Source organism: Protopterus annectens, chromosome 7.part0 (assembly GCF_019279795.1).
Source record: "Protopterus annectens isolate FY-2018-M chromosome 7.part0, PAN1.0, whole genome shotgun sequence".
In the NCBI taxonomy this organism is placed as follows: domain Eukaryota; kingdom Metazoa; phylum Chordata; order Ceratodontiformes; family Protopteridae; genus Protopterus; species Protopterus annectens.
The window spans coordinates 720,153,938-720,180,178 of NC_056739.1; positions in this window are offsets into that span (position 1 = coordinate 720,153,938).

Consider the following 26,241-nt stretch of genomic DNA (forward strand, 5'->3'; position numbering starts at 1 on the left):
GGGTTAAGAATACTAGCCACAGGAGCCTTCCAGAGGCCAACTGGGGATAATATGGGGATCACACAGGCATCAGCATCCAGGGTACTCCACCAGTTACTGGATGCCATGCCAGCACATGCCGGTGAACACACATATTTCTTCAACACCCGTGAGGCGTTGACCAGCAATATGCATCTCTTCCACCAAATAGCAGAATACCCTGAGGTAGTGGGTGCTATAGACTGCATGCACATACACATCAAAGCACCACCCAGTGAGCAGGGTAGGGTCTACATAAACTGCAAGGGCTTCCCCTCTATCAACTGCCAGGTCATGTGCGATGCCCAGGGCATTATCTTGAATATGTGTGCTGGCAGTCCTGGAAGCTATCACGACTCCCACATCTGGCATATAACACAGCTCTACCAGAAATTTGCCAGTTGGGACATCCCATATGGCCACCTAGTGGGGGATACTGGTTACGCACTGGAGCCATGGCTGATGACACCCATCAGAAATGCATATACACACTTGAACAAGAACTCCATAATGAGGCACACGCACAAACCAGAATCATAATAGAGCATGTTTGGGATGCTCAAGTCATGGTTCCGGTGCCTAGACATATCCGGTGGAACCTTGCAGTACTCTCCAGCTACGTGTACACAAATGTTCATTGTATGTGCCATGCTACACAGTATGATCCTGCAGAAACAGCTGCAGAAAGAACAGCATGGGGCAGGGCCACACAGTCCCCCCCCCCACAATTGCCAAGGCCATCACAGGCGCAAAGGGACTAGGAGGAGGAACAACCTCAGCCTGTCCATGTAAGCAGAAAGAGGCGTGCCCGGTATGCCCAGGCTTTGGCAAAGATGCAACACATAGCACATACACTGACATGGTAGGGACCCAGGGAATGACACCTCTCTCTGACTCGCACATACAGTAAAAGGGATGTCAAACATGACACTACCTGTGCTTTACCATGTATAGGGAGTCTCCTATGTGCATCTGACATAGTCAGCCCTCTGGCACCATCCTCAACATTGGCACAGCCACAAGCTAAGTCACTCTTCCTATCAATTGCTGAATGGAGTAGTATGTTCTGCTAGTTGTATCTATGGTATGGATGTGAGCATGCAAGGGAATCAGGTGGCTAAATGGGATGGCAGCAGATAGTGGACACCTATATGGGCAGCATGAAATCCATAACAAATACTGGTGTCAACAAAGTAGGCAGTACTATAAAAGGTGACAAATCCCACTGCAGTTCATGTGGTGGCCCAGATCTGTGTCCTTAAGACACACACATGCATGTCAGTGAGGCTCACATACCCAACACCAGCCTCAGCCAGCAGGACAGGTGTAGATGACCATAAAGAAAGGCTGTGCTAAGGCCTCCAATTGATGGCAATGGTGAACAGCCACCCTCCAGACCAACACAGACAGACTACAACAGGTCTAGCATTTGTATATTAGTTCTGAAGAATAAGAAGTCTGAAACTGAAATGTAGATCAATAAAACCTAAGATCTGTACTCTACTGATATGCCTCTAGTCTGCATGATAGGTCAAAATACAAAATTAAATGGAAGCCAACAGAGTACCTGAAATACCAGTACATTCATAGCAAATGTTTACAGTTGTCAGGTGTGCCACCCCACAATCCTATGTAGAAATGCAGTAACATGTACGTGTGGGTTTAACAGTGGAGCACAGATTACCTGAGCTGGTCCAATTTACAGGATAGATTGTTGCATGTGTACAGTATGCAGGAGTCCATGTGTTAGGTTGTTGTGTGTTCTATATTGTGTGGAAGTGGTCAGCATGTAGGCATGGAGGGTTGTGTCTCGGTGGCCTATAGCCAGTACTGTTGATGACAGGGCCAAGTTCCGACAACTGCAGTGCCAACCACAATGCATCTCAGAAATACCCAATTCAGCAGCCATCCATACTCATTGTCTGGATGTCAATATCTGTCACCGCCTGAAAGATGGACATGCCATGAATGTGGGCCCATCTATACACACAGTACACAGGTGGAATTTCCCTAGACAGAGTACATAAAATGTAACTGTCAACCGCACACACCTTTGGAATTGTACATACAGGTTAGCAGCACAGCGTGTAGTATGGAATACTGATGTAGTCTGGCCAATCAGTGGCAGACCACAAAAGGTACAGTTATGAACTAATGAGAGATTGCCTATGTCCCTGCACAAGGCAGCATAAGGGGAATATCCCAGGTATATCTGTGAGTCAGCTGCAAGAAACTTCCATGTCACACATGCACTCAGCTTACCCCACCATCAGCCACAGGTTTATCACAGGTCATATCCCTGCTGTTGGGAATGAGTACAGTATGACCCCCCCACACACATCTGTATAGGAATACCCACAGAATGCTGCATGGTGAAGATGTGTCCCATGCTGGTGTGTCCCTAGCTGTAACCAGCACCCTGCTAGCATCCAGACCAAGGATTAATATGGACAGGAACTATTGCCATTAACACCTCGCACACTTACCCTGTCATCCCAGGGGAATCCAGTGGCTCGCAGCCTGGGAATGTAGGAATGACAGAATGCACTGGCCTGCTACAGATGGCCTGCATCAGTACCAAAGACCCTACAGTCCTCTGTCAAAGGCCTGTGCCTTACCCGTACTGCCAATGTATGTTATCTCATAAGGTCCCAACTAACAACATAATACAGTCCACAGAACACAAATGCAAGGCCATGTTGACAAATCCCAGTAGCATGCCCACCATGTCCTACTGCATGAACTGTGGACCAACCCCTAAATACCGCTGGGATGATGGGACAATTATAGGGATACTTCTTACACATCACTTGCATAATGTTAGGAAGAGGATAGAATAACAGGGTGGGGCATGTAGAAGCATGGACGTCATGGAAAGTGTGAAGTCTGAAACTCTGATGTGTGCCATACTACTCCTGCCTGCAAACCCAGTAATGGGGTGGCTACAAACCTGCTCATAAACCACAATGTGAAGGGGAACTGACCAGGTACATGACACCTACCTCTGGGTAACCTGTGTGAATCTGTACAGCTGAGACGTATGGCAACACCAAGATATGGCCATTCTGTTACGTCAATATTTGTACAAACAGGGGATCCTCAGCCATCACAGTACCAATGTGCTGGACCATTTACACAGACCCATCAGCAAGTGTCTGCAGCTACCCCTCCAGAATGGCATGAGTGTGCAAGAATATGTAGGCTGCAGACCACAATACTGGACACAGCTTCATTCATCTTGTATTTCCCAGGAAATAGCTGTGATCAAATAAGTATATCTGTCAGTAGTTGACATAATACATCACAGTGTTAAAAGTACATATGTCTGAATATCTCTGCTAACACCAACCATGTAACACAAGCAGCACAGACACAATAGTTACAGTATCCCACTATCTGTCGCCCATTGTGACTCCATATTGTCAACCTATCTACAGATATCCTGCAGAAGCAGGTTGCTAGCTGTAGGTGTAGAATACCAAATCTTGGACTGGAGTACAACCTACCTGGAATGGATTCACACACTCAATACAGATGGTCATAATGGGCATGCTCCTACACTTAGAGAAATGAAGCCCATGTCTGACAACAACAATGGATTATAAATATCTGTCAGTCGCAGATGTCTGTGCACACACACCACATTGCACACCATTCCTGCTTTGCACACATACTGGATAGGAATGCTCACATATCCAAGCCAACACATTATAATATATCAAACATACACACACACAGCTGTGGGGAAGAGAGAGACAGACAATGAGAGAGAGACTTCCATCATGAGGCCTGCCCCACCGACCACACATTTATATAGGACTCTGCTGTTTGGGCCGTAGTTTCCACTGGCCCAGGGGCTTTGAGTGATTTCATCTTGGTTTTGAGGAGTGTGAAATTAGCCTTGGAGAAGCTTTTTACTGTGTTTTTTTTGGGGTGGTGGTGGGGTCAGGATGTGGATGTCCAGCGAGATTAATTTGTGATCTGATCTTACCAATGAGGGGTGTACCTCTGGTGTAGAGCACAGAGTCCCCATGTTTGTGATGACCAGGTCAAGTATGTTTACCCCTCTTGTAGGCGTGATGACCAGTTGCTCCATAGCATTTGAGTTTATAAATTCCAGGAACCTCTGGGCTAGGCTGTTAGATCTTGAGTAGTGTTCCCAGCCTATGCTTGGGTAGTTGAAGTCACCCAATATAAAGGTATTTGGAGAGACATTCATATTCTCCAATGTTCTCAGGAAAGCCACGTGAGGTTCCAGAGTCTGGGATGGTGGTCTGTAGCAGGCTATAAACTGAAATGCAGTTTTGTGCCACTAACCTAGAGGTGTGGGTATCCTTGATGGATATGGATACTCCCCCTTCCTTTTGTGGTTCGGTCTGAGTTTTGGGGCCGAAAAGCATGGTATGAGGTATAACCTGGTAGTGCTGGGGTGCTCTCGGGAGCCTTGAACCAGGTCTCTGTTACTGCACAGACATCGATATTCTCCATGCTGAGGAGAGCCTCGAGTGCTTGCATTTTGAGGTTTAGACTTCTGGCATTGAGTAGCATTACCCTTAATTTGTTTTTCCTTGTGTTGTCTATGGAGGTGGGTTTGTCTTTTGAGCCTTGCCTAAAAAAGGCACTATGGGGGTGGCAAGAGCCTTTGCCAGTATCCGAAAGCCCAAAGGTGACAGGTGCAAGCCGTCCCTAGTGAAGCAGCGTGGCTTGTCGAGCATGTCATCCCAGGCTGACAGACACTGGATCCCCTTTGAATGACACCAGAACTTTAGCCAATTGTTAACATTGATCATTTTTTCTTTATACTATGGCATAATTTTCGGTGAGGGTAAGATGCTACTCAAGGTCAGGGTCATACCTGTCTGCGCTACATGATCTGAGAGCTCCTCTATGTCTCTTTTCATGTAGTCCAGGGAGGTACGGCTCAGGTCATTCACACCAACATGGACGATGACAGAGTCATATCTGTACTTGCTTTGGAGTGACCTGAGTGCTTGTGTTATGTGGCAGATCCTGGCACCAGACAGGCAGCTCACCGTGACCTTCTCCTTGTTCAGCCTGGTGAGTATGATGTCAGTGTGCCTGACAATAGAGTCACCTATTACAAGTGTATCAGGTGTGTTGTTTGTCCTTAAGGGCTATGACTGTTTGGCACACTGATTTTGTGAAGTATGTGTTTCATTTTTTTTGTTGTGCGGTAGAGGTTGCTTGGATGTCTGCATTGGAGGTCTCTGCTGTTTAGGCAGATTTGTATTTAGAGCCTCCGAGTATGTCTTAGTGTGTTTATGTGTTTGATTTGATGATGTGGTAGGTCTATGTGCGACTGGATTTGTGGTGTGTATGGTTACCTTCTCCCCCTGACTGGCTGCGCCAGTATTGCATTGAGAGAGCTTAGCCACCAGTTTGGCTATATGGTTGCATCCCTCACATATATTAGCATTTGTTGGGAGGAGGAGAGAGTTGTCTGTGTACATGAGGCAGTTGTAACATTGCCTCAGGATTCCCAGATTCATCAGCTGGACTGGAGAGGAAACTGGCAACTGACCTTTGGACATGCTGGCATAGTATAAGTAACTCCTTTAAGGCTGACAAAAAGGACCAATAGGGGAATGAGTATTCCTAGGGGGTATATGAGGATGTAGTGCTATTAGTTTATTAGTGCAAACTTATATAATTGCTTGTAAGAGCAGTGCTAGGTTATAGGTTTAGAACAATGTCTTTACTTGAGAGAATGGATCAGCTCTAAGGGAAAAAGTGAAGAGCAGACTTTATGGAGCAGAGAATGGTTTAAGCCTGGTTAAGCGGCGCTGCCCGATGTTGTGCTATGCGCAAAATCATGCAAAGCCACGGCAAAGTGGGTTTTTATACAGGGAACTTTAAAGAGCTAGAAATTGGCCCAAAACGGCCAATAAACTACAAGATTCTTGTGCTGAGGTCACTCCTCCAGGGACAGATAGGCTGCTCAAAGCTCCCCACTCCCACTGGTGAACAAAGAAGCTTCCTTCTATCCCAGTAAGGAAATGGGCAACACAGGAATTATTCAAAAGTCCAGAATACAGCAATGCAAGTATAAGGGACTATTCTAGGTAAGGAAAGGTGGGCAACAAGGATTTTTTTTTTGTTTTTTTCTTTTTTTTCAGAAAAACAGCAGGAAAATTACAGTAAATTCTAAACACAGGCTAGCGCACTTAAGTGGGCAGCCTCAACAGTTAAATTCAAACAAACAAACTTTTACAAGTGCAGATATGAGAAAACACAAAAAACAGGCTTAAAACAGGTAAATCAGCAGTTTAAACTCTCTTTTCGGCGAGGAAAGATGGTCACACAGTTAATAACAGTAAATTATACTTAAATCTTGAAAGCAGTCACTCTTTTTGTTTCTCTGCTGCTAGCACCACTCTGCAGGACCACGAGGAGCTGTTGCTGAGTAGGAACAAGCGAAAAACCATGCCAAAGCAGGTTTTTATACAGGGGAACTTTAAAGAGCTTGAAATTGGCCCACAACAGCCAATAAACTACAAGATTCTTGTGCTGAAGTCACTCCTCCAGGGACAGATAGGCTGCTCAAAGCTCCCCACTCCCACTGGTGAACAAAGAAGCTTCCTTCTATCCCAGTAAGGAAATGGGCAACACAGGAATTATTCAAAAGTCCAGAATACAGCAATGCCTGTATAAGGGACTATTCTAGGTCAGGAAAGGTGGGAAACAAGGATTTTTTTTGTTTTTTTTTTCTTTTTTTTCAGAAAAACAGCAGGAAAAGTACAGTAAATTCTAAACACAGGCTAGCGCACTTGAGTGGGCAGCTTCAACAGTTAAATTCAAACAAACAAACTTTTACAAGTGCAGGTATGAGAAAACACAAAAAACAGGCTTAAAACAGGTAAATCAGCAGTTTAAACTTGCTTTTCGGTGAGGAAAGATGGTCGCACAGGTAATAACAGTAAATTATACTTAAATCTTGAAAGCAGTCACTCTTTTTGTTTCTCTGCTGCTAGCACCACTCTGCAGGACCACGAAGAGCTGTTGCTGAGTAGGAACAAGCAAAAAACCGCGCCAAAGCAAGTTTTTATACAGGGAATTTTAAAGAACTAGAAATTGGCCCAAAACAGCCAATATCCTACAAGATTCTTGTGCTGAGGTCACTCCTCCAGGGACAGATAGGCTGCTCAAAGCTCCCCACTCCCACTGGTGAACAAAGAAGCTTCCTTCTATCCAGGTAAGGAAATGGGCAACACAGGAATTATTCAAAAGTCCAGAATACAGCAATGCCTGTATAAGGGACTATTCTAGGTCAGGAAAGGTGGGAAACAAGGATTTGTTTTTGTTTTTTTCTTTTTTTTTCAGAACAACAGCAGGAAAAGTACAGTAAATTCTAAACACAGGCTAGCGCACTTGAGTGGGCAGCCTCAACAGTTAAATTCAAACAAACAAACTTTTACAAGTGTAGGTATGAGAAAACACAAAAAAACAGGCTTAAAACAGGTAAATCAGCAGTTTAAACTTGCTTTTTGGTGAGGAAAGATGGTAGTTATGTGGTTCGATAAGCTGACATTCGACATGTAATGCAAGGTATTCAGTCTATTCGGTAATTTCATATTCGAACTACTACCATTCACATTTTTAATAGTAAACCATATATATATATATATATATATATATATATATATATATATATATATATATATATATATATATACACACACACACAAACACACACACACACACATATATATATATATATATATATCTATATCTATATATATATATATAGATATAGATATATATATATATATATATATATATATATCTATATCTATATATATATATATCTATATATATATATATATATATGTGCATCTATATCTATATATATATATATATATATATATATATATATATACAAGGCTGTTTATTTTGTTGCTAGGCAGAACAAGGACTATTGGATACAGAGTGGTTAAGGCAGTGTTGAGCTGCATTAAGCAGACTTGCGTGGGTTTGTCCGATGGTAAGCAGTGCTAAGGTACGGTTAAACAAAAAGGCACTTACACTGTGTAGGCTTTGCTTACCAGTGTGCAGATGTGCTTAGCATTTAATTTTAAGCAATGCTTACACCTGCTAAGCATATCTCAGCCCTGGTAGCCAGCGATCACATTCCAGTCTGATAAAATAGCAGGGTAATGACATCTTTAATAAGTGTATTTAATTCTATGTGCATAAAATGCTACTATGTGCTGACATTACAATAGCAAGTAGTGTAAGTGTACTGTATGGGACACCTGAGTATACATGGCTAATACAACAATCTTTTATATTTGTATGTGTTTCATACAGGGTAGTATCCCAGGTTATATGCAGTTACACTTGCATGTATTGTATCACTACATTACTACTGTTAGCACTGCTTTCCCAAGTAAGAGTATACTGCAGATTGTAGTACTGGAACCATACACCTCTGCATGCAAAGCTGGACTCTGAGTACTGACTATCATATTATATTTGTGTGAGCTGTATGTTATTAAGTATTTGCTACTTGATATTGATCTGATATGTGGATATTAACTGTAGACTACTATGTGTTTAGGACATGTAACTGAGGGCTGCTGTCATGTAGTAATGGCATACCTATCAGTGCCAGATGTCTATCTGTCAAAACAGTCATCCGAATGCATAACCTGTTGGCTAGCTGATTTCTGTCTGTCTTTTGTACAGATGTGAGGAGAAGAGGTAGAAGGCATAGCTGAAGGCAGGAAGAGAGGAGAAAGGCTAGGACTGTGGTAGTGAGCTTTGGAACTTTGAATGTTGGCAGTATGACTGGTATAGGGAGAGAGCTAGCTGATATGATGGACAGAAGGAAGGTTGGTATATTGTGTGTGCAAGAGACCAGATGGAAGGAGAGTAAGGCTAGATGTATCGGAGGTAGGTTCAAATTGTTTTATCATGGTGTGGATGGGAAGAGAAATGGCATAGGAGTTATCCTGAAGAAACGGTATGCTATGAGTGTTTTGGAGCTGAAAAGAGTGTCGGATAGAGTGATGTTTATGAAGCTGGAAATTGATGGTGTAATGATGAATGTTGTTAGTGCATATGCTCCACAAGTTGGGTGTGCGATGGATAAGAAAGAAAATTTTTGGAGTGAGATGGATGAAGTGGTGATGACTGTACCCAAGGGCAAGAGAGTGGTGATTGGAGCAGATTTCAATGGGCATGTTGGTGAAGGGAATAGAGGGGATGAGGAAGTGATGGGTAGGTATGGTGTTAAACAAAGGAATGCAGAGGATCAGATGGCAGTGGATTGTGTGAAAAGGATGGACATGGCTGTGGTGAATACGTATTTTAACAAGAGGGAGGAGCATAGGGTGACATACAAGAGTGGTGGAAGATGCACACAGGTGGATTATATCTTATGTAGGAGGGCCAGTTTGAAGGAGATTGGAGACTATAAAGTGGTGACCGGGGAAAGTGTAGTTAGGCAGCATAGGATGGCGGTTTGTATGATGATGTTGGTAATCAAGAAGAGGAGGAGGAGCGTGAGGGCAGCACCAAGGATCAAATGGTGGAAATTGAAAAAGGGTAATTGTGAGGTGGAGTTCAGGGATGAGTTAAGACAGGCACTGTCACTGACAGTGAAGAGTTACCAAATAGCTGGGTAACTACAGCAGAGCTAGTAAGGGAGACGGCTGGAAAGGTGCTTTGTATGACATCTGGACAGAGGAAGGACGACAAGGAGACATGGTGGTGGAATGAGGAAGTACAGGAGAGTATACAAAGAAAGAGGTTGGCAAAGAAGAAGTGGGATTGTCAGAGAGATGAAAAACGTAGACAGGAGTATAAGGAGATGAGGTGCATGGCAAAGAGAGAGGTGGTGAAGGCTAAGGATAAGGCATATGAAGAGTTGTATGAAAGGTTGGACACTAAGGAGGGAGAAAAGGACCTGTACCAATTGGCTAGACAGAGGGACCGAGCTAGGAAAGATGTGCAGCAGGTAAAGGTGATAAAGGATAATGAAGGAGAGTGTGTTGAGGAGATGGAAAGAGTACTTTGAGGGGTTGATGAATGAAAAGAATGAGAGGGAGAGAAGGTTGGATGATGTGAGGATACTGAATCATGAAGTACAATGGATTAGCAAGGAGGAAGTAAGTTTAGCTATGAAAAGGATGAAGAATGAAAAGGCTGTTGGCTCAGATGACATACCTGTGGGAGCATGGAGGTGTTTAGGTGAAATGGCAGTGGAGTTTTTAACCAGATTGTTTAATGAAATCTTGGAAAGTGAGAGGATGCCTGAGGAATGGAGAAAAAGTGTTTTGGTACCGATTTTTAAGAATAAGGGTGATGTGCAGAGCTGTAGTAATTACAGAGGGATTAAATTGATCAGTCACAGCATGAAGTTATGGGAAAAAGTAGTGGAAGCTAGGTTAAGAAGGGACATGATGATTAGTGATCAGCGATATGGTTTCATGCCAGGAAAGAGCACTACAGATGCGATGTTTGCTCTGAGAGTGTTGATGGAGAAGTACAGAGAAACTCAGGAGTTGCATTGTGTTTTTGTACACTTAGAGAAAGCATATGACAGGTTGCCTAGAGAGGAGTTGTGGTATTGTATGAGGAAGTCAGGAGTATCAGAGAAGTATGTAAGAGTGGCACAGGATATGTACGAGGGTAGTGTGACAGCGGTGAGGTCTGCGGTGGGAGTGACAGATGCTTTAAGGTGGAGGTGGGGTTACATCAAGGATCAGCTCTGAGCCCTTTCTTATTTGCAATGGTGATGGACAGGTTGACAAACGAGATCAGACAGGAGTCCCCATGGACTATGATAATTTGCAGATGACATTGTGATCTGTAGTGAGAGTAGGGAACAGGTGGAGGATACCCTGGAGAGATGGAGATATGCTCTAGAGAGAAGAGGAATGAAGGTCAGCAGGACTAAGACAGAATATATGTGTGTGAATGAGAGGGAGGATAGAGGAATGGTGAGGATGCAAGGAGTAGAGGTGGCAAAGGTGGATGAGTTTAAATACTTGGGATCAATAGTTCAGAGTAACAGTGAGTGTGGAAGAGAGGTGAAGAAGAGAGTACAGGCAGGATGGAGTGGGTGGAGAAGACTGTCAGGAGTGATTTGTAACAGATGAGTACCAGTAAGAGTGAAAGGGAAGGTCTACAAGAGGGTAGTGAGACCAGCTATGTTATATGGGTTGGAGACAGTGACATTGACAAAAATTCAGGAGTTTGAGCTGGATGTAGCAGAGTTAAAGATGTTAAGATTTGCACTGGGTGTGACGAGGCTAGACAGGATTAGGAATAAGTATATTAGAGGGTCAGCCCAGGTTGGAAGGTTTGGAGACAAAGCCAGAGAGGCAAGATTATGTTGGTTTGGACATGTGCTGAGTAGGGATGCTGAGTATTTTGGGAAAAAGATGCTAAGGATGAAGCTACCAGGTAACAGGAAAAGAGGAAGGTCTAAGATAAGGTTTATGGATGTGGTGAGAGAGGACATGTAGGTGGTTGGTGTGACAGAGCAAGATGCAAAGAACAGGAAGAAATGGAAACAGATGATCCACTGTGGCAGGCCCTAATGGGAACAGCTGAAAGATGATGATGATGAGGTATCGATCTTGGCTGCTTACAGGCAATCTATGCTTGACTGATACTGACATGTCTGCCCAGCTGTGTTTTGAATGCCACAGCTAGGAAACCCCACCCAGTATGCACCGTATGGCATGGATACCTCAACTAGACTAACACAGTCAACAGAACATGCTTGGGTACAGGTCTGTAACCCAGACACTGGCCATGTTATGTAATATATGTTGCATACATATCAATTGGAGCACCTCACTAGCCCTCTGCAAGAGAAAATCAAATGATTGGATGTTGCATTTAACTGTCACCCTGGGGATCATTCAAGTGGCATCAGTTGATAGATGGCCTGCTGACAAATGTCAGGTGGCATGATACCAGTGTACCCATATCCCCTACTCTTCTCATCTCTCCATGGACATAATCCTGGTACACACCTAGGAACACCTGCACCTATGGACCCCAGCATTGACAAATGTGTCAGTGTACATTACTGAGAATAACAGTGTCTGTGTGTTTTAAACTTGTAGTTGATAATACCCTGAGGGCCTTCTCACCCACTACACCCCCCCATTGCCATACTTAGAAATGGCTGCTGCTGTAATTGACATTAAATGCACATTGTTACACTTTTCACCCTATGGGCTACCTGGAGCTTGCAGTACCAGCATAACAATTTTCTTCAAATGGGTAGATAGGCATGGGCTGCCCTCTGAGTCCTGTCAAGTGTGTTTATGTGTGTAAGTGTGTATATTTTTAGGAGACAGCATTCTGAGGCGACATTCTTCAAATACAGTAAACCTTGCCATACATTATAAGGGATAGTGACGTTGCTGACATTAGGAGAGCCATGACAAACCATCACCCAACTATCCCTGTGGTATGTGCAATAAATGCATATCCCTGTAGTAACACTGATTAGATAGACAAGGAGTGTTGTATTGCAGTCCTGGTCAATGTGTGATTTTGGGTATGTCAGAGCATTATAATGGGTTTCAGTGAGTACAATATCCAATGTGGGGTGTAGGTGCTGGACATACTGTTTTTACACCATGGTACCCCCAGTACATATCCTAAGGTCCACTGTATGAGGACCACTGTCATCATCAACCATACAGGTAACTGATTACACTATCCAGCCCAATGATGCATGTGCTGTGTGCACATTTTCTATAACAGAATGGACTCACTGACAAGGTAGTTAGCACTGCTAAACCCAGGTCTGTCAGATGTGTCTGTGACTCTTATGTGTTTGTCAATGTGTATATGACAGTATGTCATACTATGTATTGTTCCTTAACACCCAGTAAATCCCCCATTACCATACTGTACAAGGCCTGGTGATGTTCTTCACTTAACAAGAAACACGGGACACACCTCATCCTAAAAGCTGTGTGGTGTATGCAATTAAGACCAAACACATTAGTAGCAATAAGTACCTAGGAAGGGGTTCTACGCTCGATGTTGCCAAGTAAGTGTGTGTGTGTGTGTGTGTGTGTGTGTGTGTGTGTGTGTGTGTGTGTGTGCGTGTGTGTGTGTATGTGAAGGGAATCTACTTCAGTTAGCAGAAAATACATGTCCCAGGAGATCATTTGTCCAAGAACTGACTGGCAAAATCTAACATTTCAAAGGAATCATCCTGTGGAAATTAATTCCATCAAAACTAGTAGTAGATGTGTAAATGCCCTCTCCCCCACTGTACGGCTGTACAGCAATACTGGAGTTGGCATATACAGTTGGGTGTGGCTGTTGTGGGCACAGCCACCTTCATCAGGGTTATTGTTGTGCGTATCCCCCTGCTTTATCTGCTGTTATACTGTACAGTGTATGTTAACAGGTTAAATAGTTGTTAATCATACTATGTGTGGCTCTACGCCAACCCACACCCTCCAAAGTGGAGGGCTGTGCCACCCACACCAGCACACCTATGTTTACCAATGCCAGGATTGCACTGCATTGAGGAAGAGGACATATACCCTGCCAGTGCCATCGTCAATGACATTAAACTGGCAGACTGATTATTAACTGATGTGATGTTTTGCCTATTTTGTCTTGGTGGAATTACATAGGCCAAAATGAGTTCACTGCAAAATTAAGTACATCCATGTGTACAGTATTCTCTGTGTATTGCATCAACACCAAAGCCTCTGTGTGTGTGTATTATTCACAAGCATTTGGTGTGTGCCACCCAGTACACTTACAATTTTCCACTGTAGAAGAGCTGCTGATATCAGCCACCATGCACTCACCTGTATACACCCCTCAGACCCATCAGCCATGTGGTACATGCAGTAACTGTTATATAGACCTGTTACTTGTGTTCAGCTGTACCTAGGATATGGCACAGTCAAGGTGTCACCACAGTGCCATACCCCTTGTAGGAAACGACAGCAGACCAACATCCTTCTGACACATAGACACTTACAACACAAACTGAATACATTATAGAGACCACAATCAGTGAGTGTTAATAATAGCTATAATGCATCATGGCTGGATAGCTACACACCCTGACATGTAAGCATCAAACATTCTAGCTGAAAACATGTTAAAACAGCATTACATTGCTAAACCTTAGTACATTCACCCTGTGCATCAGAACCATATTAGTATGTCCCTGCATCGATGGTATGGATGACAGGGATGTGGCACAGGTATCATCATATGTACAGGGTGTATTGTGGGTTTGCCAGAGATCTAGGCTTAGCCATTTGGTTGACATCATGTGTGTTTGTGTGTGTTAGGAGGTTCTTTATCAATTAGGCTCTGCAGATGTGGTGTGTGTAGGTATGAAGGTGCCCTAGCTGTGTTGGTGATGTGTGTGTATGTATGCACACATTTCTGCCATGTGGCTGCCCTATACAGGCAACTGCTGCAAACCATACATGGCAGGGTGTACAGTTCACCGTGTCTGGCCACAGACATGGGAACTGTGCCTGCCAGGGATTCCATGGGCACTACCAGGTAGAAGCTCAGATATGTTACTCTCCCCTGATTATGACAGGGGAGAGTAACATATCTGGGCTTTCCTCTAAACATCTATATTAGTCTGGCAAATAGCTGAAGGTGGATGTAATGAAGTCATGACAGACACATGAGTTTCAGACCCCACCACCTTCAGAACAGTCATGATAATGTGAACTGTATCATGCACAAACTTCATAGATTTGTAATAGGCATATCTATGATCTGTCCCTATATATCCCCGCAATGTTAGGCTTTGTCCACATGTGATGCTCTGTTTTGTAGCAAGGCAGAACAGTTCAGCTGTGGAGGAATGAAGTTCAGAGTGTGGATCCGATGTCTGAATGCACCCTATATATATATATATATATATATATATATATTTATATATATATATATATATATATATATATATATATATATATATATATATATACACATATACATGTATGTCTACATACACACACACACACACACACACAAATAATATATATATATATATATATATATACAAATACATTTTCCCTACTGTTGAATGACTGTGCTGCATGATATGTTTGAGAAAATATCACACATGGCTGCAGCCTAGATGGCTTAGTGGTAAATTGCTGTGGCTATAGTGTCCAGGGTCCTGCATTCAACACTTGCAAGGGTGGATAATATTTTGCTGGGCAGAACAAGGGCTGTTGGATGCAGAGTTATTAAAGCACTTTTAAGCAGTTGTAAGCAGGTGCAAAATGGACAGTTATGCATGATGTGAAATTCTTTTTGGGAACAGATTGCCCTTTTTTTTTAAGGTGAGAGTGGGATGTTGAGGAAGGATAGTAGGTATATTTGGAGAGGTAGGTTGAGTAGGAAAACAGACAAGACAGACAAGACAGCATACAGGGGTGGTATATGACACATGTGGGGGGTAAACACCTTGGACGGGGAGGGGTATTTGGAAATCAGAAGCCCATGAGCCCCCAAATGGAAACAGTGGGACTGAGGTCCCCATCCTTGTACAGTTACCACTGCACCTTTAAGGCCCCAAAAGTGGCTGTGCTGGGGGCTGAGCAGGAGGGGCAGGCTGACCCTCTAAATGTGCCATGTGGCCCTCAAGCTGGTGTAGCAGATCTCCAAACTCCCTTTGGAGCTCGCTACGCACCAATCCCTGGACCTGACTTCAGGTGTCAGCGCCTGCTCCCAGGGGGGGGGGGGGACAAGCCCCATCCCCTGAGGCGGTTCCACCCAAAGGTGGTGCAGGACCAGCAGATGAGAAGGTCCTGGGGAGGGTCCCAGATGTGCTGGGGCCCGGTGCCACGGCCAGATGAGGTGGGAGAGATGGGTCCACTGGGACCGGCCTTCCCAAACATGCTATGGTGTTGCAGTTTTAAAACATATGTGGGTTAGTAATAGTCAACACAATCCAGGATTAGTTATAACACCATGCATAGATATTACCATTAACCCAAAACACCAGATTTGGAACAGTTGCATAGCAAACAGTACACATGCATATATGGAACGACAGTGGCCATTACAATGGCATGCAGGTTACATTGATAGCAACAGGTCACCAATGATAGTATTTCAACATGGAACATTAATAGAAACACATTTCAATATTTGTTGAACAATGGGACATATGTCCCAACATTAGTTTTAGTGTAAACATACCCATTGATTTGTGTGTTTAGATTATTGTTGCAGATGTGCTTGGGGGGGGGCAGAGAGATGTCAGCAACTTACATATCATTGCAGTACTCACAACTTTAATGATCATTGCTCTAATCATTACTGTACAGGTATTATTACAATACCCTATGGCCTTGGTTTGGGCAGTAGTATGTTTGTACACAGTGTATACTTTAACTGTCTTATATAGCTAAATTCTACATCTCTTACCTGGTAGACCTGTGGAGGGAATGTTTGTTAACACTATCTGACTGTTTCTACACATATTCCCAGATTCTGAGTTAATATTATGCACATACCTCTCAATCTCTTAATGCACACACTCTGGACAAAGCTTGACAACATGGGGGTGCAAATAGGGACATATTTTGAATATTGCACTCATAAACTTGGAGAGTTGCTAGAGTGTCAAGATTTGTTTTAATATACATTTTCTGAAGGTTTTGAGGTCTGAAAATCAAATGTATGTCATTATTTAGTGACTACAATTCTGAGATCATCCCACTGATTTGCCAGGAGAACAGAGGAACAGGCAGAAAATAAGAGCCAATTATCTGGACATTCTGACCAAATGTGTACAGCTGAGAGGTATGATTATGCATACAGTTTACTACCAATCCCAGGATTCGAACCATGGCTGTGTCTGCTAAAAATACAGCAATTTAAGCTTTATCAGAGTGTGCTATTTGGATATTACTGTCTATTCTTTCAGTGTTTTCTAGGTTTCTCTTGGTTGTACAATCTGACCTTGTAATTACAAGAGTCTTATGCAGACATTCCTAGACATATTTTTATGTAGCACAGTGTGAGAAACACTGGTTGACACAACAGTACTATTCTGATATCATATGTTAGTGAATGCTACATGTCAGGCCATACAATGCCAGAGTAAACATTACTAGTCCAGGACTTAAATCTTTATTGGCAGGCAGTTACAGTTTTCTTATCTGACAAACCTGTGGGGTGAATGATTGTTAACACTACCTAACTGTTTCTACACATATTCCCAGATTCCTAGTTAATATTATGCACATACCTCTCAATCTCTTAATGCACACACTCTGGACAAAGCTTGACAACGTGGGGGTACAAATAGGGACATAAATATTGCACTCATAAACATGGAGAGTTGCTAGAGTGTCAGGATTTGTTTTAATATATATTTTCTGAAGGTTTTGATGTATGTCATTATTTAGTGACTACAATTCTGAGATCATCCCACTGATTTGCCAGGAGGACAGAGAACAGGCAGAAAATATGAGCCAATTATCTGGACATTCTGACAAAATGTGTACAGCTGAGAGGTATGATTATGCATACAGTTTATTACCAATCCCAGGATTTGAACCATGGCTGTGTCTGCTAAAACTACAACAATTTAAGTTTCATCAGAGTGTACTATTTGGATATTGCTGTCTACCTTTTCAGTGTTTTCTGTCTAAGTCTCTCTCAGTTGTACAATCTGATCTTGTACTTACAAGTCTTATACAGACATTCTTAGGCATTTTTTATGCAGCACAGTGTGGGTAACAGTGGTTAACACAACATTACTATTCAGAGAATGCAACAATAAATGCCATACAATACCAGAGTAAACACAACCAGTCCAGGATTTAGAGCTTTATTGGCAGGCAGTTACAGTTTTCTTAAAATATGACATATGGTACTAATACTGTCATACTGTCTGGTTTATTCAGTACAACCCATGCACAAATTTTATACTGCTAGGTGACTTTCTACTACTTTATTTATTAGGTTATTTATTTGGTATGACTACTACAAGTAGGATTGTTACTCACCAGCCTCGCGATGCAGCCTTTGCAACCTACTAGCATGAGCTTCCTGATTCACAGCCCACTCAGCTGCAGCTCTAAGGGAAATAGAAAAATATTTAGGCATACCTATCCATCATATACACAGGCTGGATATTAGTAAACAGTTATTGGCATGAGTACTTACATACTGGTGGGACATCACCCCTCTGTCTTTCTTCTTGGTCCCACTCATCCAAGACCTCTCTCTTTCTCCACTTCAAGTTGGCACAGTGGTGCCGGACTTGCTCGCCAGTCTGAGGGATACCAGTGGTACTGGTGAGATCACAGTTGAGATGGTCCCAGGCTTCCACTTTATATTGGGAGCTTTGGTACTGGCCCTGCAGTAGTCTCTCATCATGGTGTTGTACCAGGAGTCTTACCATGATTTTGGACTCCTGTATGCCCCAGTGCTGCGCACAGAAGCCCATGCCTTCACCAACACCTGCCATACTGCCTACAGTGGGAAGCTGCAACCAGTTATGAACTATATTCCCACCTGTGTGGTTTAAATGCAGCCGATTTCCCACCCTTTGCCATGATTGGATGGTTTTTGAATATGCTGAGCTAAGCTAAGCTATGGGCAAACCTGTTTAGTTAAGGTTGGCAGTGCTTAAAGGGGCAGGTTCAGCACTGCTTACCAATGGGCAAATCCACTTAGCTAGGCTACTCATTGCTTAGCAGTCATATTTATACAATGCTTACACCTAGTAAGCAGAGCTGTGCAATGCTTAGCATTACTTTTTTTTATTTTATAGACTATCTGCTGTATGGTATCGATTCATCATTCATTACATATTATACATTTGTTTACTGTCCCTGACATCCCCCAATGTGCTTTCATTACATTTATTCATGTGTGACTATACTGTATGGAGCACTTGTGTTTATATGGAGGTTTTACAAGTTTATTAAACTGACACCTTACATCTGGACCTAATACAGTACTCTGGTTAACAAATACATGTTATTTAGTAGCTAATTCTAAAAATAAATGTTTATGTACTGCTTTCACTTGTAAAATGCAAATTGGTTATAGTGGGGATCGAACCAGGAATGGCTGGTGCAAAGTGTATGTGCTAATTACTACACTATTGAAACACTGTGTATGTAGGATGTTTCTTGCTGTTTAACTTCGTGCGCTGTTTAAGCGGGACTAAGATTAGCTAAGCAATGGGTACACCCGCGCAGCTACGCTTAAACTTTATTGCATGTTTAAAAAAATGATTTGTTGTGTTATTTTATTTGTACCCTTTAGAATATCCCTGCTAATGCTGGACCTGTTATTCTATCAACTTTCTTCTTTGTGACACGATTGTCCCTTTTTGCTTTGTCTATATTCCTTACTCTGACGGGTTGGGAGGTGTGCGCTATGTGCTTATGCTACATGTGTTATTTTAACAACATTTGTCTTGGTAGGAATGATTGTCCTTTATGGCTTTGACCAGATTTGTTATCCTGATGGGTTGGGGGGGGTGTTACATGTGTTCTTGCTCATTTTAAATTGCCAAAAGGCAATTCTGGAGTGCAGGGGGCATGTATATTGTGAGAGCCCTGTGCTCATACACAAAACCGTGTCCGTTTTAGAGCATGGCAGCACGCCTTCATACATATGCATGGCGTGCTCCCGTGCTGAACAGGAATGGTCCCTGCCATGCAGGAATAACTTATTCCTGCATGGCTGCTTGCTGAATCCCAGGGCATATCTCCTAAACTTATGCATTTTACTATGTTATCTGTTCCTGTCATTGTACTGCATTGGACAGTTGTGTGTAACTGGGGCTTTTATACTTGGGTCTCCACTGCAAATAGGCTTCTGGTCAGGCTGGATCACCACAGTTAACACATTTCAATGTATACAAAAAAAATACAAAACATTTCCCTATCACATTTAAAAAGCTGAATGGCCAAGATTCGACCATTGCACCTCATGTACAAGTGCCAGTGTCCTAACCATTCAGCCAGCAAGGATCTGCTACTAAACTGCTATATATACCTCTTTATTTTCATGTAAGCATTGCTGAGCACCATCATGTGCTGTGCCAACCTGCTCAGATTCACTTAACCTTTACATATAAATGACAATAAAACTTATTTCATAAGACCATTTTAAATAGATATAACTCAATATATAGCTATCAGCATGTCAGCTGCAGGCCACATACTCTTCATGACAATCCATGGTAATCTAAAACATGTCATTCTATCAACTTTCTAAGTTTTTAAGAGCAATATTTAAAATGTGGCCCTATTTTTGACCCTTTCTCCCACTTTTCTTTAATGGTTTTGTCCAGATTTCTTGGTCTAACAGGTTGAAAGGTATGATGGCACGTGTGTGTGTGTGTGTGTGTGTGTGTGTGTGTGTGTGTGTGTGTGTGTGTGTGTGTGTGTGTGTGTGTGTGTGTGTGTGTGTGTGTGTGTGTGTGCATGTGTGTATATATATATATATATATATATATATATATATATATATATATACACACACACACACACACACAAAACAGCACTACACATTCCACAGAGTTATTCCCTTATTATATGACCATAATGCATGATATATTTACAAAAGCATTACAAAATCTTTCAGCTCAGATGATGTAGTGGTATGTTGCTGTGATTATAGTGCACAGTGTCCTGGGTCCAAGACTTGATAATGGTGACTTTTTTAACTAATGTTAAATGATCATAATGCATGATATATTTACAAAAGCATGAACAGCTCTTCCAGCTCATATGGTGTAATGGTACATAGCTATGACTGTAGTGTACACGGGCATGGGTTCAAGACCTGCCAGAGCTGGTTATTTTGTTGATGGGAAGAACAGGAGCTGATTGGGATAGAGTGATTAACATGTCTATCACATACTCAGGCTAGATTCTGGTGCTGATATGGGTGAGATACTTGCTCACTACTGGGGCATCCCCATCTCGAGCTTCATGGATCCATTGGGCTAAGAGCACCCCCTTCCTATGCTTTAGGTCGGAATAATGATGCCGTACCTGCTCACCAGTTTGGAGGATTCCAGTAGCACTGGTGAGATCATGTGCCAGATGGTCCCAGGCCTCTGTTTTGTACTATGAGCCCTGGTACTGGCCCTGCAGCAATCTGTGGTCATGGTCTTTCACAAGGAGCCCAGCCATGACCCTGGACTCCAAGATGCCCCAGCACTGTGCCCGAAAGTGTGCTCCCTCTCCAACACCAGACAAACCTTCTGTAGAGATCAAACTACAACAGGTTCTGGCTGTATTCCTGCCTGTGTGGTTTAAATACGGCTGTATTCCCACCCTTTGCCATCATTGGACCATTTTTGAAAATGCTGAGCACAGCTCAGCTGTGTGCAAATTCAAAAAGCTGAGTTGAGCAGTGCTTAAAGGGGTAGATGCTGAGCAGTGCTTAGTGGTTACTCTAATCCACTTAGCTGGGCTGAATGCTTAGAATAGACTTCTAAGCAATACTGAAACTGGCTAAGTAGAGCTGTGCACTGCTAAGCATTTCTCAGTTTTCAGGTCAAAAAACATTTTGAATTGGACTTTAATTACTCATTACTGACATATTATTAAGTGTATATATTTTACTTTACATGACATCCCCCTATGTTCTTTAATGACATTACCCTGGGGCTTGGGGTGTGACTGTATTGTATGGGACACTTGTGTTTACATGGGGGTTTCACAGTATATATCCACTGACACTTCAATTATGGACCAGCAACACTACCCTTGTTAACAAATATCAATTACTACATCATTTAAAAATAAAAAAATATTTTTTAACAATGCTTTCCCATGTAAAAATGAAAGGCCTCTCTTTGTACGGGAACCATGTATTGCTGCATGCAAGGCCGGAACTTTAACCAATTCACTATCTCACCATTGAGGATTTTAGCTATACATTTGTATTTAGCTCCTGTAAGATGTTTAAGCAATGCTGAGCAAAGCACCATGCAAACCAGCTCAGCTATGCTTAAACTTCACTTATAGCGGAAAAAAAAATTAATACAACAACTTTAATTACATATATTAATACTAATGCTGGTTCATATTTGGTAATGCACTACCTGTCATTCTATCAACTTTCTAAGTCTGTATGAGCAATATCAGGATTGAAGTCACTAAATAATGGCATACATTTGAGTTTCAGACTTCTAATTCTTCAGAAAATGTATGTTAAAACAAACCCTGTTACTCTATCAAATTTATAAGTTTATAAGAGCAGTACTTAAAATATGGCCCTGTTTTTGGGCCTCTGTCCTCCCATTTTGTTGGCTTTGTCCTGATTTTGGGCACTAAGAGGTTGACAGGTATGGCTGTGTCCAAAGACATAATTGTACTGTAAAGTGCCGTACAGTACTTTGACAATGCCGGGAGGGTGACAGTTCCTGTCACACACACCCTGCATTGCTTTTCATTCACAATCCAGCTTTCAGTGTCCACAGATACTGAAAGCATTGTAAAGTGCTGTATGGCAGTGCTGTATGACAGTACCTGTCACACACACCCTGCATTTATTTCAAGTCCCACTACCTATTTCAGTGTTCGGGGTCACTGTTTTACTGTTATTAGTTGCCTTCAGTGTCTGTAGACACTAAAAGCATTTAAAAAGTGCCATACAGCACGTTGAGATTGCAAGGGGCATGTTGGATTTGCGAGCACTACTGCAACATGCCCCCTGCACTCATTCAGTGTTTGTATCCACAGATCCTTTCTCAGTAGTACGCCTTCATTAATATGAAAGCCACGCTGCTGAGAAGGCTATGTGGACACGAACACTATTCACTCCATGTAGGAATAACACTATTCCCAAATGGAGTTTATTTAATCCTGGGGAATGAGTTTCTACCATCTACTATTCATTGTAAAACAACTTATTCCAATTCTGTCTTATATTACAATAGCTGAAATCCTTACCACCAAACGAGGGGCCTTGTTAAGAGTCATGCGGTAAGACTGGTTCATATGGTTATGTATGAAAACGCATTCTTAAAAGAATTACTTAAAATCAAAAATATGTTTTTAGAGTATATCCTGGTTCTAAGCTCAATGAATTATACAATGAAATTGTTTTAAAACATAATGATGGTAGTTCCCCCACTCTGGAAAAAGCATAAAATGGTAATGTTAGTACTGATTCTAATAGATATGACTTTTCAAGGAATATGGTATTAACTGTTATCAATGACTACCATGCTATTACCGCAAATATTGGGAAGAACTGGCCTTTATTGCAGGTAGATCCTTTTATAAAAAAAAAGGATGACGTTTCCCATCTTTTACTTTTAAACTGGGGCCAAATGTAAAAAATCTTGTGCAGTATAAGAAAAAAATGTTTGCCCCACATAATAAGGGTACGTTTAAATGCCAGTCCTGTAATTTATGTAAGTGCATATTAAATAGTGATATCTGTGTACTCAACAATCACAAACTAAGAGTTTAAGGTTGTTATAATTGTTCTACAAAGGATGTGACATATGCTGCACTGTGTAAGATATGAGCAAGGTTTTTCATAAGAAAGACTGGAAGTACCCTTCCTGAGCTCAAAGATGTAATAAAACCCAATTAACATGAAGGTAATATAAGGCATTTGTCAGAAACCTCCAAGATGAATTGGATCATTAGAATGAGAGCCAACAGGGGCTAACAGTTGAATGATAAAGTTTCTATAAAACCTATTATCAAATCAAAGCATAACTACAGATAGTTTTTTCTAGAAACTTTTTATATGTTGTGCTGCATGTATATGCACCTTATCGTTTTATTATGATGTCTCTTTTATTACTATTTTTTATTTATTTTCATTACGATGTTATATTTATTGGTATGTCATTGATTGGACATTTTATTGAATGTGCTTTCTTACTGGTTGAGTGTGATTTTTAATAGCAAATGGTTGAGTTGTATTAATGTCTGATGAATCAGTAGTTGTTACTGCAAAAGCACTCACACAATACAATGTTCTGGATATTTGGTTTATGTTACCAGCTTCTACTGTGGTTTGCTTCACTTTATTTCTTGCATTTGGTTTTCATATTTATTGAATTTGAAAGATAATCCTATATGTATTAAGAGTTATATCAGTGTTTTACATCAGGTTTTAAAACTGTAAGGAATGATAGTTTTAAAAATAGGTTGAAAACCTGTGAAACTGTGACAATTGTATACAAATGCTGACAAATGTAAGGGGCTAAATGAATCAAGACATTTTAAATGCTTTTTAATGACTAAAAGATTAAACAGAAAGTAAATTTTACTACAAATTAGGATTTAAGATGTACAGTTAAGTTTTTTCTAGTATAATTTGCATATTTTCGTAATAGAATGAGTCGTGATAGGTCATGTGAGTTACTAAAATGTTAAAAATGCGTTATTTTATTCCATGCAGAGTATGTGTAGTCCTATGATTATCAAGGAGAAAACTGCTTAATAAATTTTATATCTGCTTAGTTTGTTTGTTGCACTGGGTGGTGATTGCTGTTTTCTGGTCTTTTTAACATTCAATCAGGTAGGTGGGCTGTTTCTCCTTTCTATCTGTATTTAATGTGGGCCTTACTGGTAAGTGGGTTACAACACTGAAGAAGCTGTGTAGCAGAACCTAGGTATGCTGTATCTGGGACCAGATATTAATAATAAATTTGTGTTATTAAGGAATTATATAGTGCGATATATATATATATATATATATATATATATATGTGTGTGTGTGTGTGTGTGTGTGTGTGTGTGTGTGTATAATGGGTTTTTTAATTATTATGTATTTATATATAATGTGTTTGTGTACCATGTTTGGGTTTGTGCATCTTTTCTGGACATGAGTTGAGATATATATGTACTTCAATAAATCTAATGTGATTTTAATCAACATTGAAAAATATTCATCAGAATAATGTCAAAATTGCAAAATATTGACAATGTATAATTTCAAGAAATGCATTTAAAATATTTACATTTTACTACTGCTGTTAAAGTGGCTGGTACTCCATTTTAATTGATAGTATAATGACAAAAATGCACTATATGCATGTATATATACACATAGTGATGTAGATTTCTCACAAAGAGAATATGTACAGAAGACTGTATTTAGACAATATTGGTGTATATATTTAACAATTTCTATTTGCTGTTAAAGTAAAACTTAATGTGTAGATTGTAGTCACATGCCTAACAAAAACATAGGACTTCTACTGTATAAAAATGAATATTGAATAATCTGTATGTAAGATGTATGTAAATGCCAGTGCACGCATGCAATTATAGATGTTAGCTGCCACATAATTCTATTATGAAATAAACTTTCCAAGGGTGACATGCATAGTAGATGTATCTGTTTATGCACTCGCACTGGTAAAGCATAATGATGATGTTAATTTAGACATAGCTTCTCCGGAGTATATGACAGTGACAAAACAATATTTCTTTGTATTACAGGTAAACAGAGGGTAATTATGGACAATGACGATTACACTGCTTCACAGGATGTGAAGCATGAACATAGTAATGCACCTGATGTTTGGAGAAACCTACCTGTGTGTAACCAGTTAAAAAGGTAAGCCAAATGCCAGCAGAAAATGATCAACTTTAATAATTGGCTTAGTTATTGGTGTCATTCCAAAGGGGTCAAATACATGTCAGCCTGAGAGGACATAGTTGAGAGGCCACACTGCTTTGCCAGGGATGGTCTTCAGCTGTCACCTCTAGGCTTTCAGATATTTGCCAAAACATTATCCGCCCCTACAGCGGCTTTTGTAGGCACTGTCAAACAGACAAACCTTCCAACATAACAAAAACTACTCCAGACAAAAAAGGTGTTACTGCTCAATGCTAGGAATCTCAACAAGAAACTGCACTCCCTAGAAGCTCTCCTCACCCATGAGAATGCTGACCTCTGTACAGTTACTGAAACATGCTTCAAAGACATGGAAAGCATTCCAGCAATGCATGGCTATAATGCCTTTCATACATTCCAACTACCCATTAAATATGAAAGAGCTAAAGGTGGAGGTGTATCTAGCTACATAAAGAATAAGAACACCTCAAGGTTGGTCAAACAATATGGCATGCTTGAGCTACTTCATGTACAGCTAACCATGTAAAAAAACTTTTCTCTTATTCTTGCTAGCTACAAGTCCCCCACCATAAGCCAGGAAATCCATACATCATATCTGAAGTTACTAGACTCACTCACCATCTAGCTCAATACCGT